Source organism: Falco rusticolus, chromosome 4 (genome assembly GCF_015220075.1).
Source record: "Falco rusticolus isolate bFalRus1 chromosome 4, bFalRus1.pri, whole genome shotgun sequence".
NCBI lineage: Eukaryota > Metazoa > Chordata > Aves > Falconiformes > Falconidae > Falco > Falco rusticolus.
Window position 1 is genome coordinate 75,465,574 of NC_051190.1, and position 14,081 is coordinate 75,479,654.

Below are 14,081 nucleotides of genomic sequence, written 5' to 3' on the forward strand. Positions count from 1 at the left end.
CTCAGACCATATTGCAATATTGTCAGAATATTTTAATGAGTAAAATAGTTTTGTTTTCCTGAATTTGGAATGTTTGGTTAAGCCAGAATTAAATGGTATGTTCATGGAAGCATTTCAGCTTTATGGAAAGTACATGCATTCTTAATTCAATACTACACATCCTTTCCCCCCCCCCCCCCCTTTTTTTTTTTTTTCACTAATTAATTGTTCAAAGCGCCATTCTGTAAGCACGGGTTTGTTAGGAAGAATGCCTCTTTATGAGACTTGATGTCTGATTTCCAGTTTTGTAAGCTTAGTAGCGTTTCATTCTATAGATCCAGAGGAAGATGTCAATGATTTTTGGCTCATTTACTTTTTTCAAATTGTGATGCATAAAGAGCCATAGAGGAGTAAGGGAAGCTTAACAAAATAATGAGGTGAGACAAGAAAAAGCAGTGTTTCTTTCGTAATTGTAAAATTTGTTTTGCATAAACACAGTTCCTGTCTTCTCAGATATTTTTCACGTTTTTCTCTTCTTCCCCCTACCCACCCCCACGTTTTTTTTGGGTTTTTCTGTGTTTTGTTTTGTTTTTTAATATTTTAGCATTTAAAATTGTACAGGTCAGCACTCAGCTAATGACATAAAGTGCAAGCCATTCAATTCCAGTTGCAGTGGAATTCTTTTTGGTCAGCGTATAATTACATTTGAGCCATTTTGACTGATCTGTTTTCTTGCAGCTGAACATATGTAATTTATTTATGCACAGGAGAACACAGTTATTTGTAATACAGAATTCATATTTATGGTAGGGATGGGAGGATTGATATTTCTAAAAATACTTTTTGAAGAAAAGTAGTGGAGTTATTTCTACATGAAGTAAAATGTTAATATTTGTGATTCATGATTTGAAGCAGATATGGATCCTCTTCAGTTCTTTGGAATCTTTCTCATAGATTCCAGAGCTGAAGCTCCATATTCAGTCTTGGTTATTTTAATAAATATACTAGAGAGCACAATATGATCATCTAAACATCATTCAAAAGAGCAACCCCCTGCTTTGTTGTTCGTTAATTTTTGTGAACTTCCACAGGGCAGTAATTTGCAAAGGTCACAGTCATTACTGAATGCTGTGGTGCTATCTGTATGACTCACCTACCTTTTTATACTTTTTGCAACACATAATGGTATTTGAGACTCTTTATTAATATGATACAAAGGTGTCTTGCATAGCTATGTTGCAGTCATCACTAATGTTTTCCCTCAATGTTTAAAACAAATCTATCCAATGCTTCAGGGAATTTAGATTGGATTTGTGACTACAGTCTGTATAATTGATGTACCATGTTCACCAGAGTCTCACTGTATACAAAGAAGCGTGTTGCCCAGTTCTCTTCTCCCTGATTAATGTAAGAACAAAACTGGTGTAGCAAAGTTTGTTGCACTAGAAGTACTTGTTAAGGCATTCCTTACTCAACAGCTTTGCTTTTTCATGGGGTGTATTTATAGTCTGAAATGAAGAAGCAGTCAGAATCACCATTCCCCTGAAGAGGGCTGTAGCCTGGAGAGCTGAGGATGCTGATTTACTGTTCATCCTTCAGCAACAGTAATGCTTTTTAATGTAGTGGCAAATTTGTGGTATTGGAATGAAATTATATGCCGTTTCCATAACAAATCCTATTGGGAAGGAGAAGGATTTCTGGTTTGTTCATATAGTAATGCCCCAAATTTCTGGTATATGTATATACTTTTGAAAGTGTTGAGTTTTTTTTAACTTGAGTGCAAGGCTGCACTCAAGTGCAGCCTGAATTCTGCCCTCTGGATGATGCCCACCCTTCTGCTGCTATCCCAGTGCTTGTTGCTGGGCAAGAGTACAATTGCAAGTGGTGCTGAGGATCCCTTTCATTGAAATGGACAGTATTTGCATTTTTTGTATTATTCAAAAGGATAATAATTAGGCATGAGAAAGTCTGCTGCATATGCACAGGATGAGTATTTTTCAAAATGGGCTATGGACTAGCACCTCATCAGTCTTTTGCCACTCCCAGCCACAAGAGACACCTTCCAGACCAACATGGTGATCCTTTTGAAAAGGTTTGCACCCTGTAGCTGTCCTGAGAAAGCAATCACGGCTTTGGACTGATAGACGTTTAAAATTTTTGAGTGTACTTTCGCAAAAAGTTTGCGTTTGTGTGACATAACTCCTCCATCCCAGTGCTGCACAGCCTCAGAAAGAGCTTCAGCTAGCAAAACTCAGGACAGCTGAAGCAGTGGTAAATTAAGTTAACCACTACAGAATTCAAGTGCTTACCTACACAAAAAAGGAAACTGAGGTAAGGCTGTGTTTTCATCCAAACTGACCCTCTAGTGCTCAAACCCTGGAAGTGCATGACACTTGATAGATGTTTCCAATGACAGCGCTACAGGACTGTGTGACAATGCTGTGCAAAATCAGTTCCCGAGTGTCAGCCCCCCCCCTTTTTAATTCCCTTAGATTTCTATTAGTTGTTGTTTGCACTTGTTGAACCCAGAACATTATTGCTTTTCATGTTATGCAAGCTTAGAGTGAATGGATCATACGCATTCTGAATTCAAATGTTGATTTCAAAATGCAATACTTCTAGCTGCTTGGTCCTGTTTGAAGTGAGAGTTGCTCTTGGGTCCATAGCTATGGGAGTTTCTCATAGTTGTAAATCTCTTGCCTCTGTTGTTCATCAGTTGAGCTGGAAGGCTTAGGCAGCGATTCACACTCGTATGGAGAAAGGGAACTTTTTTTTCTTGCTTTGGACCGAACCTCTTGCTGCTTCTCTGTTTACAGTGCAGAAGCGTCATCAGAGAAATGCTGTGCTCTGAAGCTCCTGATCAGTTTTGAAATAGTGGTACCATAATTTTAAAAATGGGTTAGCGGGTTTGGGAAGCAAGGCTTGGTGACTTAGTGCTGAGGCTTTGCCTTTCACAGTTTAGTTTCTAGAAGTCTCCAAGCATCAAACATTTTAAGATATGAAACAGCTACTTAAGGACAAACCAGGCGTACCAGGCTTAGGTCCTGGATACGTTGCAAGCATTATGAGCACCATATTCATTAAGGGTAGCCCAGTGAAAGCGTTAGAGCAGACTAGACAATACTATGCCATATAGGAAGAAAGGCATAATTGCATTTACTTGGCAACTGAAATTCACTCTGCACCTTTACTTAGTCATTTGAGGTCACTAAATGGAGAAGCAAGTATCATTTCTGTCATATGGGAGAGATTTCAGTGTATTAGCAAAATAGGCCCTAATAAGCAATATATAATAGTAAGTGTAACATTTTCCAGATAAAAGCAATAGAACTCTGATAGTTTAGTCATAGACCATGCTTTTAAAAAAAATAAATACTTTTGAGAAAACATGCAGATTTTGTAGGCCATGACAACTGTGTTTCACATCTCCACTTGTGTTTAGTCTAAGCTTCAGTATAACCACATCAGAGAGTCTTTCAGGCATGAGGTCTTGCCCTTGTTTGCATTCAAATCAGCAGCATTAAGTTGCTTATCTTGAGGTTGAGTAAATAAGCTTTAGTCTTCTCAGACAACACTTAATGAAGGCCCACATTCAGCCACCGACCTGGTGTGAAATGCTGCTGGGCTGAGACCCCACAAGCCCTGTCTTTTCTCATTATCCCAAGGCTTTGTTGCAGTGTGTGTAAGTACTGGTCATGACTGACTGCACCAAGGTGGAAACTTCACAATCACCATTAAACTGATGTAAACGTGCTGCACTGGGAGGCTTGGGTCAGCCACCATGTATTTTTGGTGGACTATCTCAGAAACAGCTTCTTCAGAAATACCGAAGTGATAGACTCCTGCTTGCAATTAGCTGTCTTATGGATAGTTGCATTATTAGTGGTCTGCAATGTTTAATAGTAAGGTATTATCCTAGGAGACATGTGAGGCTGCGGTATGTCAGTGCGGCACAGTAGACGGAACTTGTCCCCCTTACGGTATCACCAGGATCCCTCTGGGTGAGGGAGAACAGTGGTTTTGTCTAGTTCTAGTATAACTTGGCTAATACTAATTACTTGCTACGGCACAAATGTAAAAGTAATTTATCATGGGGTAGTTTGATGACAAAGATCATAATAAAAATGAAAGCGGCCTGCATCCCTCAGGTGGGATGTCTTGATGCTGTTTTGTTGCATGCTTGTTTGTATAACTCAGATCTTTTGTAACTGTTTTACATTCTGTGACTCAGTGCTAGCCTTATTGGCGTGTTTAAGTGAGACCAACAGCATGACTCACTGATGCTGTATGGCTTGTCCTGTTGTGTTGTTCAGGTTAACTGCTACTGCTTTGTTACTGGTAACTCGTTTGACATCCACTACCACGCTCAGAGTCCTACAGAAATTAAGGACAGGACTGCTAGCCACAGGAGTGTGCAGTCCATTTGAGCAAGAAAAAGAGTATGTCAGCCCCCCCCGCCCCCAGCAGCTTGCCCACCACCATTTCAACGCCTGCTGCTGCGTCAGGGACAGGACCAACACCTTACATCAGAGGTAATGTCTGTGTTCCTCTGCAAACTCCACAGGTATCCTGCTGGCAGCAGCACGGCTGGGGCTGTGCTGAATTGGGTTGTTTTCCTGGCTGCCCAAGTGATGTGCTGGCTCTTTTGGTTTTTCCCCCACCTACCTAGGGTGGAGGCTGTCCTGGCTGCTCTTAATCCCTGCATTTGATGGAGGAAGTTACAGGCAGTATGTGCCACCACGGCATCCCTGGCCAGCCTTCAGTGGCTCCTGTTCTGCTGCTTGCTTGCCCCATACCTTCTCTGTAAATCCTCTGGAAGCTGTCTCTCTCCAACCATTGCCAGAATATAACACATTTAGATCCTAGTTTATTCTTGAGGACTGACTGTGCGGTGTTCGTCACAAAATCATTGCTGTCCAAACAGAGAAGTGACTTGCTCTCAAGTTGTTTGACAGCTTTTTTATTCATGACATTTTATTTTTAAATACAAGCACAAATACTATCCCAAAGGAGCTGATCTTGAGTTAATATTGAGAGTATAGTGTGAGCAAATAACGATTTTCCACTTGTTCAAATTCCGATATTACTGTGCATTATGGTAAACCGGCTTTATGAAAAATTGAGAAGAAAAGGGTGCAATCACACCTTCATGATTGCCTTCAGGAAAATGAGGGTTTCGTTTATACTACTTATTTATACTACTACTCGTGTACAAATGCATCTGAAGAGGAAATAAACCAAAATAATAAAATAAAAGCCAACATAACATCTCAAGGTGGGCTTCTCAAAATATTTATATACATGAAAAAAATTGCAGGATAAACAGCTCATCACAAAGTCAAGAGTTTTGCTATGACTTGTTAACTTTTCAGTACTTCTTTGTCTATAATGGTAAAAGCTTCACTTTTCTGTGAACAGGGGTGGGAATTAATCACTTCTTAGCATGAAGCCCTCTGTTAAAAGACTGCAAGTAGTTGGTTTATTTGCTTCTCAATGAAAAAGAATTCTAATTCTGAGGGCAGTGAAAGAAAACTTTGCAGCCTGCTTGGGGGTTAGTATTTTGTAGCACTGGGCACTTCACTGTTCATGAAATTAATGGAAGCAAATGGTGTTCAGCTGCAAAGGTAAGAAAATGGGTTCTGACCAGTTCCACTTGGGGGCTGCAACTGGGGTGGCTGTGCCATGGGGTCTGAGCGCCGTCTCTGCTTCCTGACACAACAGCAAAGATTTGCTGAGCAGTGGAGCATACCAGCCCTGAGCCTGCATGTGGCAACAAATGGTGACCCCTGTGATGGACACTGCTGGACCTGGCACCCTTGGTGGACATGGCGGGAGAGAGATGGAAATGGGGCCCTTGGGAAGGCAGGGGGCTATGGTGTGCAGGCAAAGCGAGGTCAGAGAGGGAGGAGGAGGAGGGACTGCTAGGGGGAAGGCTGTAGGAGATGCTTGTCTGCACAGGCCAAGTTTGAGACAATGAACTGGGAACTATGGCCGTGCAGGATTGGTGCCTCTCCAAGGGTAGCTGAAGGCCATCATAACTCGGATGTGGGAAGGGGACAGCTTCCCAGAGTGTGCAGAAACTGTGGGGTGGTCCTCCGGCACATGTCCCAGAGTCGCGGAAGATGGAGGTGGGAAAACAGCTTTTGTGTGGGTGTTTCTGAATCACAGCAAGACGTAACCCTGTGTTGCTTCGCAGAAGGGGCAGAAGCAGGGTGGGCTGCAGAGCTGGGGCTGTGCGGGGTGGTGGGCCAGGGAGCAAGGCAAAGTGAGGAGGAGCCCAGCCACAGCCAGCTGGCTCTAGGTGGCAACCACAGAGTTTCTGCCAGGTTTCCCTGGATCCCATTTTCCACTCCAAGATTAGAAATCTCCCCTCAGGGGAGAATGAAAAGGAATTTGTGTGGTAGGCTTTGCTATATTTCCAGCTGACTTTTTCCATAGAAGTGGGCAGTTGGTCCCAGTGTTTCTTAAGATATCTTTACAGTAAGAGTAAAATCCCAGTTCTGCTGAAGGCAACAGCCAGCTTCCCGTTGGCCTCAGGAGGGCTGTAATTTCATCTTGGCTTCAAGATGCATTAGGAAGTGCATGGAGATCCTGGGGACAGAGAAAGGGAAAGTAAAAAAAAGATTTCTCATCCAAAAGCTGTTCATAGTGCTTCATTCATTTAATCAGGCTTCAAAATATTTTCAGTGTTTTTCTGATCCCGTTTATTAAGAGTATAAAGGTACTATCCAGGGGCAGACATTATCTAAGCATCTGTGACTTCGCTACCTCACTCCTCTGTTTTGTCAAAAAAAAAATCAAGATTAGTTTCTCAAAAATGATCAGTTACAGAATGCTTGTTTTGAATTTAGGATCCTTTTTTAAAAAAAATAAAAAGTTGTAATCTCTGTTGGAAATGGGGCTACTTCTATGCATGCTAACAATCCAAATGTCAGACAGGTTTTTCTACTATCATTTGTTTTTCCAATTCTTTGTAAAAGTCCCATTTTATACTTTCTCAGAAGTGATTTTTCTTGCAGCAGTTCTGGAAATAGCTTTTTCTTCACAGCCAGTGAGAGTATGTGTACCATCCGTGAAGGCAGCCTGGAGAGCAGGCACAGGCAAACTGCAAAACAACATAACTTGTGGAATTAACACTTCACATTGACACCCATTAAAAATATTCGGAGATTGACTCAGCCTGCCCATGTTGGACAAATAACATGCTTGGCTCTGACTGATTCAAGATCTTATCTGCTCTCAGTGCAAGTTCAGTGTGGAGGGCCTGATCCTGTTCTCATTAACCTCCAAAGGAGTTTTGCTGCTCACTTCAAAGAGAATTACATCAGCAGCATTTGCAGTGAATCACACACGGTTCCTGTATCTTTTCCCTTTTTTCTTTCTCTCTTTTTTTAAAATTATATTCCAAACTACAGCAAAACAAAAAAAAAGGCTAGGAAGCAGTCAAAATAGATCTGCTGTCTGTTGAGCAGTATTGTTGCATGAGAGTTCTGTTTGTTTGGAGTTCTTAAGTGCAAATTGAGAATAGAAATTAGCGAGAGCTGAGATTACCAAGGGTTTAGTTATATTTGTAGCTGAGTACCCTCGTTTCCCATCATCCCTGTGACGGGAGCCTTGCATGACGCATGGTATTTCTTTGCACTTTGCACAACTATTTGGAAAGAACTGGAGCTGAGCCATGGTGTGCCGCCATTGGTGATGTATCCATGTAAACAGCAGTGCCTACAGTGGTCACTGCAAACGGCCCCGCTAAGCCCCAGGAAGGCAACTATGTTCTGTCTTTGTTTTCCCTGTGCATAGCTCTTGAAAAGAAGGAGGCACGTATGGAGAAGGGACTGGATGGAGCAACCATTGGGGATTTTGTTTGTTTTTCTGTTTCTTCCAGGCTGTCAGATTAAATAGCAGAATGAATTCACCTGTATTTTGCCTTTTTCGTTTTATTGTTTTGCAGAAGAAAAGCTTTGTGACTCTACAAATACACTGACTCTTACAGCGGAGGGAGCAGCAAGCATGTCGCTCAGGCATTCAACATACTTTGTGTGCTTTAAAAACCTTCTTTGTGCTGGAAGAGCGCGGCACCCTGAGTGTATCACCCATCATGGTGTGCACGAGCAAAGTCTGCCCGTGGTTCCAGAAGAACCATCCCTGTCTGTGGAGGCTCAGAGGGACTCCTTGCCTCTAGTGTCCCCTTTCCTCTACCTCCAGGCCATAACCACAAGTGCCTGCCTCGATTTGGGTGCTGGTCTCTGGTGCATGTTTGTCCATGAGGAAGCCGTACAAGATCATCATCTGCTGCTACCTGGCACCCAATGGTAAGGAGATGGTGAGAAACTTAGATAGTTACTCCTGTCATCTGCCAAACTCAGAACCTTAAATCTCAGTTTAAAGGGTCTTGTATCCCCATTTCCTAGTCTCTGAAGCTCACTTACCTGGTTTCAAACCTATGAAGTCATCCACTCTGGGGGATGCTCTGTGCTGTCCCGAGGGAGTAAACATGAACCAGCTCGCTTCTAGTCTTTGAGGGTTTTTTTGCCCCCTGCCCTACTGTTGCCCTGTTTGATTCTTAGTCTGCCTTGCCAACTCTTCTTGTCATGCCAGAAGATGGTTTTCTCACCCTGATGCTGCAAACACCCTCTTCCCTCCTGGCTGTGGGCAGGCATCCCTCCAAGGTGTTTCCTTCTCACATTGGCAAGTCTTCTAACACAAGAAGTGGGGCAAATGACATGTGGGGACGTGAACCTCTGCTTTTCTCTCCACCGTAACTACCTCAGCCACTGGGAACTTTGCTGTTCTCTGGTGGGTCCTGATGAGTGTCGCCATCTCAGCCTGTATGGCTCTCCACAAGCGTTCACTGAAATGCAACAGGAGTCTGAGTCTGCAGTTCAGGGCTTAGTGTGCCCAGTAGGACTTAAAGACTGGGTCCACATGTGTGCTCTAAGGCCAAGAGAGTAGGAATAGGACTCAAATTTTCTGTTTCTCCCTTGTGTATCCTCCTTAATAGGTTATTGTGTGCTATCTTTTTTTCACAAAGGAACTGCTAAGGATCTTCAGTTTCTCATAATGCAAGATGGGAAGAGGACTGAAATTGTAAAATTTCAGAGGACAGGTAGGTGACCTGTTTCCAAAGCATTAGTAGGTAACCTCTTTTCAAGGCATCATGACAAGTGTCTGGTGCTTGGCCCTTTAGTTTGGCCCTTGCACTCTGTGCTGTCTTCTTTTTGGTGTCGGAGAATACAAAAACCCTTCTGAAATCCACTGGTGAATTTTTACATGGCTAAAACGGAAGCAAGCACACACTTTTAACAGTAAAACTGCTGAATGAGAGAAACATCCAAAGGTTTTGGTGGAAGCTCCATTATTTGGAGCCTTTAAATCCAGATGAGCTATCTTCCCAAAAGATAAGCTCTTACCCACCATTAAATTATCACATTTGATGCAGCTATTACTGATACAATTCTGTGGCTTGTTTGAGGCAAAATACCAGGTTAAATAATTCTAAATGTTACTTCTGGGCTTAAACTCTATCTGTCAATGACAGCTGGAGGAGTTCACCTGAGCCTTCTCCAGGCATCCTGCAGTGACTGCATTGCCTGGCATTTGAAAATTCCTTGGATGTTTCTGCTTCGTGTTCCTCTGTGGACATCTTCAGGGAGGTTCATGGGGAGTCCCAGAGAACACCCTTAACAAATGGTGAGAAGACTGGGGGCAGGAGCACGACTGTCAGAAGCCACGCTGCTCAGCAGCTAGATGGAAATGCTGCAAGGGTTTGCAAAGACATGAGCCATGCCCTGCCACCACTCTGCCCCTCCAGAGTGAAAAGGATGGAAGAAGTAAAGGAGGGCAGCACATAAACGTGACAATAGCTTGTTAAGAAAGCCTTGATATTCTTCTGTCATGTTCCTCCTGGAAAAGAATGATTTTAGATAATCACAAAAACATGGCTTGTGGCAAAACCCAATCCCTACCACCTCTGAGTCTGCTTAGAAGATGACATGCTTTTGGCAAGTGCTTCAATAGCCACTGAAATGCCCAGTGCATGTTAACGATCTCACCAATAAGTTATAGGTTCCTTTTTTTTTTTTTTCATTCATTGAAGAACATTGACAAAACTGCAAACACATGTTTCTGCTGCTAAAGCTTAGTCTTATCACAGTTTGAAAATGTGGAAAATCAATTACATGCTTTGAATTACTCCCTTTATTGCTATAAAAGAATTTCTTCATTCTTTCAGGGTAGTGTACACTTGGTAACATCTACTGCTAACAGGCTGTTAGGACTTTCTGCTAAATTAATACACTACAAGTAAACTAAACAGAAGGACAGTGGAATGCTAAACATCCACTTTCTCCTCTGTTGTGGCTGTGCTGCAGCTTGGGAACCCTCAGCCTTGTTGCTACAACATCTGGACAACATTTGGGGCTGTCTCTCAAGTGCACGGGTGTGCACCTCCAGTGAATTTTAACTTTCAACATCTCTCTGCCTCTAATCTATATTTAATGTTTCATGACTAGTAGTCAAAGAAACTTCAGCTAAATATCAGGTTGGAATGAAAATGATCCTTGGGAAAACACTTATTTTCAGCATTCGCCGGCAAAGTATCTGTGACAGAGATGTTCCCTGGAGATTTGTAGCCCATTCTCTCACAGTAATAATAATTAAGACTCAAGATTACTGTGCCCACATAATCAAAGATCGCTTCATAAAACGTACTCCCTAAAGGGACAAATTCCCTGCTCCTAACTGGATGTCAGTCAGAGGGATCAGCACCCCCAGGGATCTGGAGTCTTTGCTTGCCCTTTTCATTACCGTGTTGTTAGCATTGTGTTACTCCATATTCTTCTCAATGCAAATGAGTAGGTAATCATGTGTAAATCGTGCCCTCCAGAAGGCACATGTAGTGAGTTTTTTTCCCCAAATCTACCACAGGGATTTCTCACATGGAACATAATTACATCTCTGCCATATGGGCTCATTTATATTCTATTACAGGTTAAGCTAATACGACTCAGAAATATGCTAAAAATACCTCAAAGAATTTTGAGCACTGTCAAAACACTTGTCATTTCTTGCTTGCCTGTTTGATTGTGAATGACTTTATATTTATTTAGAGATCTACAGTGCCAAGTAACTACAGAAAAACAAAATCAGGCCAGTTCTGTGTTGCCCAGTCTCCAAAAAATACTTTAAATGCTCTCCCATGACATTCTCTTTTGGTAATGGCAAATAGATCAGTGAACAATGGAACTGAAAAAAACCTCTAAGACATATTTACCTGCAGCAACACCTCAGTGGCTTTTAGTTTTCCCAGGAGGAAAGGAGCAAGCGTTTCAGTTGTGTAGCTTTGTCATCATTAGGCTAGATCATGCCTGTGTTTGATGTAGTTACTTTGTCCTGACAGAGCTATACTCATGATTTAGCCGTAATAAAAGTACAGACCTCTGTACCCACAGAAGAAGGGCTATTGTGGAAATAACTGTTGCCTAAAAAATGATGGTAAGATAAGGACAGGTCAGCGGTGGGTATCATAAATAAATTCTTCAAAACTGAAGCAACTGAAGGGTGTATGACGTTGTTTTCAGAATTGTGTTACTACTATGGAAATGTTTAATTTCACTGTAAGATTTTATTTGACAAGATTTTGTTATTATTATTTTTTCACTGATTTTCTAACAGTAATAGCAATAACTTCGCTGGTTAAAATCTGGGTTCACCATAACCAATTTTATTCTTTTTATTCATACATCCAGTATTTCATCCTTTGAAATTTGATCAGGTTTCCATTATTCCTCTAGCTAAGAAGGAATCACACTGAAATTAATACACAGTCAGGAGGATTAGGCCAGAGGATGGGAGAGGACCACACTGGACCTGCACATGATACTTCAGATGATACATTGCAAAAGCAGTGACTGACCTTTGTTCCAAGGGAACTCTTACTAAAAATTGGACTTGGGTTTTGAAAACAGGAGCTGTATGTTTCCTGTAACCAGGAGATAAAATTCAGCCCTGGTTTATAAAGTCCTTTGAGGTTTTCAGTGATGAAAAATTCTATGTAGATATAAAATCAATTCTGTAACTATGAAATAAATTCTGGTACCTTTCTAGAACTGATCACACCTTTTCAGTGTTGCTAAGATGTTTGCTCTTTTGTTTTCTGTTTTTATTGTACCATAAGATAATAAAAATTTTAGATTATTCAGCATTTGAATACTAAGCCTAACCTTTCCTGAATGCTTTTTGCATGTTTTCAGAGAACAGTAATTATTGCTAACACATTGTGCTCAGACATTTGTGCAACAAACTACGTAAGCAACTAACATTAAGTGTATGAAAAGTCCCCTTGAAGTCAGACACTTAAGTATATTTCTGGATCAAAGCCTAGAAGCTATGATGTCTGTAACTGTCCAACAGCATCAAACTCGCAGGAGAGAGTTTCCTTGGAGCTTACCTTGTTCTTAAAAGACACCTTTCAGAATAAGCTGAAACAACATTTTGGTCAGAGCTGTGCACTGGTCATTGCTGACTAAGGAGAGCCGTCTGTCCGACTGTGTGTTCTGTGTAGAAGGGAAAAAAATTCAGGCCAGCTACACGTTTATTACCTGAGAAAAGTATTTTTCCAGCCTCTGTTATTCCTGAAGCAGTGTAAAGGACACTACAGTGATTTCATACATCAGGGAGGCATAAAAACCAGAGCGGTCTCCTGGGCTGTGGAACAAAGAGAAACAAACTTCAAATCTCAGAACTAACTCCATTAAATAATGTTTTAATTCAGCTGTCATAGGCATTTGATTAAAGAAGCTGCTATACAATTTCTTTTGCAGTTTCTATAGCCCTGATTGTGTAAAAGCATCTCATGCCCTTGGAAAAACAACCTCCTCCTTTCACGCACAAAAGGGAGTCTTTTAGTTGACATCTTCACAGCTTGCTTCCTTTTTCTTCAGGCAAGGTTTTTCATTTTCATTCCACAATTTCAGTTAATATAAAAGTACGGTCACTGTGGATACTGCACTGAGAGATTACTGTGTGCCTGTTCTGGTTTTATGCTCTTCTCTGGGCATCCAGCATTGCCTGTTGCTGCGGTCGGGTCGGAGCGGTGGCATGAGCTGATGGCTGCCCGGATGTTCCCATGTCACGCCGGAGCACGGGCAGAGGCAGCGGAGAGGGGCAGGCTGAACAGGTAACAGTACTCTCAAATATTCAAGACAACAGCCTTTCCAAGGGAGAGAATGACTGTTAATGTGCCCTCCTAGAGTTCTCCTTTATTAATTGCATGCTGGAGGTGGCAATTTGGTGATACTTGCATTGCATATTTATCAGCCATATGTCAGGATGTCAATATTTTCCTCTAGGTGGTGGGTATCTGTGGATTTAAGCAGAAATATCTAGCTGGCGCTGCGTGCATATGTTTAGTTGTGTGTTCTGGATGAGGCATTTATTTGCGGTTGGTGCCTGGATGGAAGGTTCTGGTCTGCACTGGAAATGGGTACATTTCATCGTGGGCATGGTTTGCAGGAATAGCTAAATCAAGTGCCTTTGTATGAAAATTTGACTCTTAATATTCATACTGATGTTTTAAATCAATCATTCCTGGATATACAAATCATCTCACTATTAAGTTTGGACATTCTTTGTCATTGGATGGGTAAATGTGAAATTCTCTTGCTGTCTAACATGATCTGCTTCCTGCTAATACCCAGCTCTCTGAAACCCTTTGTAAATAATTATAGTTTGCATCATCTGCTTGGCTAACATACAGTGTCTGCTTTCCAATTCTGTGTAGATTATAATCTATTTTAATACCTGTACAAATCAATTTATTTTGTGCTCTGTTCCCTGTATGCCAAATTGGGTAGGAGAGTAGAAACATTTAGCAGGGGAATCAGACTTCACATGAACGTGCATTAGATAAGCCTTGCAATGTGAGTGGGGGAGGAGGCGAAAGTTAGCATTTAATTCCCTCATCTACAGAGAGATTAAAAAAATGGCTTCCAGAAACAAAAATATAGAGCAGGATTGTGGAGCCCTTGCTCATGTTGCTGAGCAGTTTCTCACTCGATTTATCCCACTGAAGCTTAATAATATCACCTCCAGGGTGGCTGAAA

General features: G+C 41.7%; 1 long non-coding RNA gene across 1 annotated transcript; it reads left to right on the forward strand.

Moving 5' to 3' along the window:
- Nucleotides 1-7,693: 7,693 nt before the first annotated feature.
- LOC119147335 lies at nucleotides 7,694-11,277 on the forward strand. Its single transcript, XR_005103994.1, has 3 exons — nucleotides 7,694-8,291; nucleotides 9,011-9,085; nucleotides 9,518-11,277. It is a non-coding gene; the product is annotated as an uncharacterized LOC119147335 (long non-coding RNA).
- The last annotated feature ends 2,804 nt before the right edge of the window (nucleotides 11,278-14,081 follow it).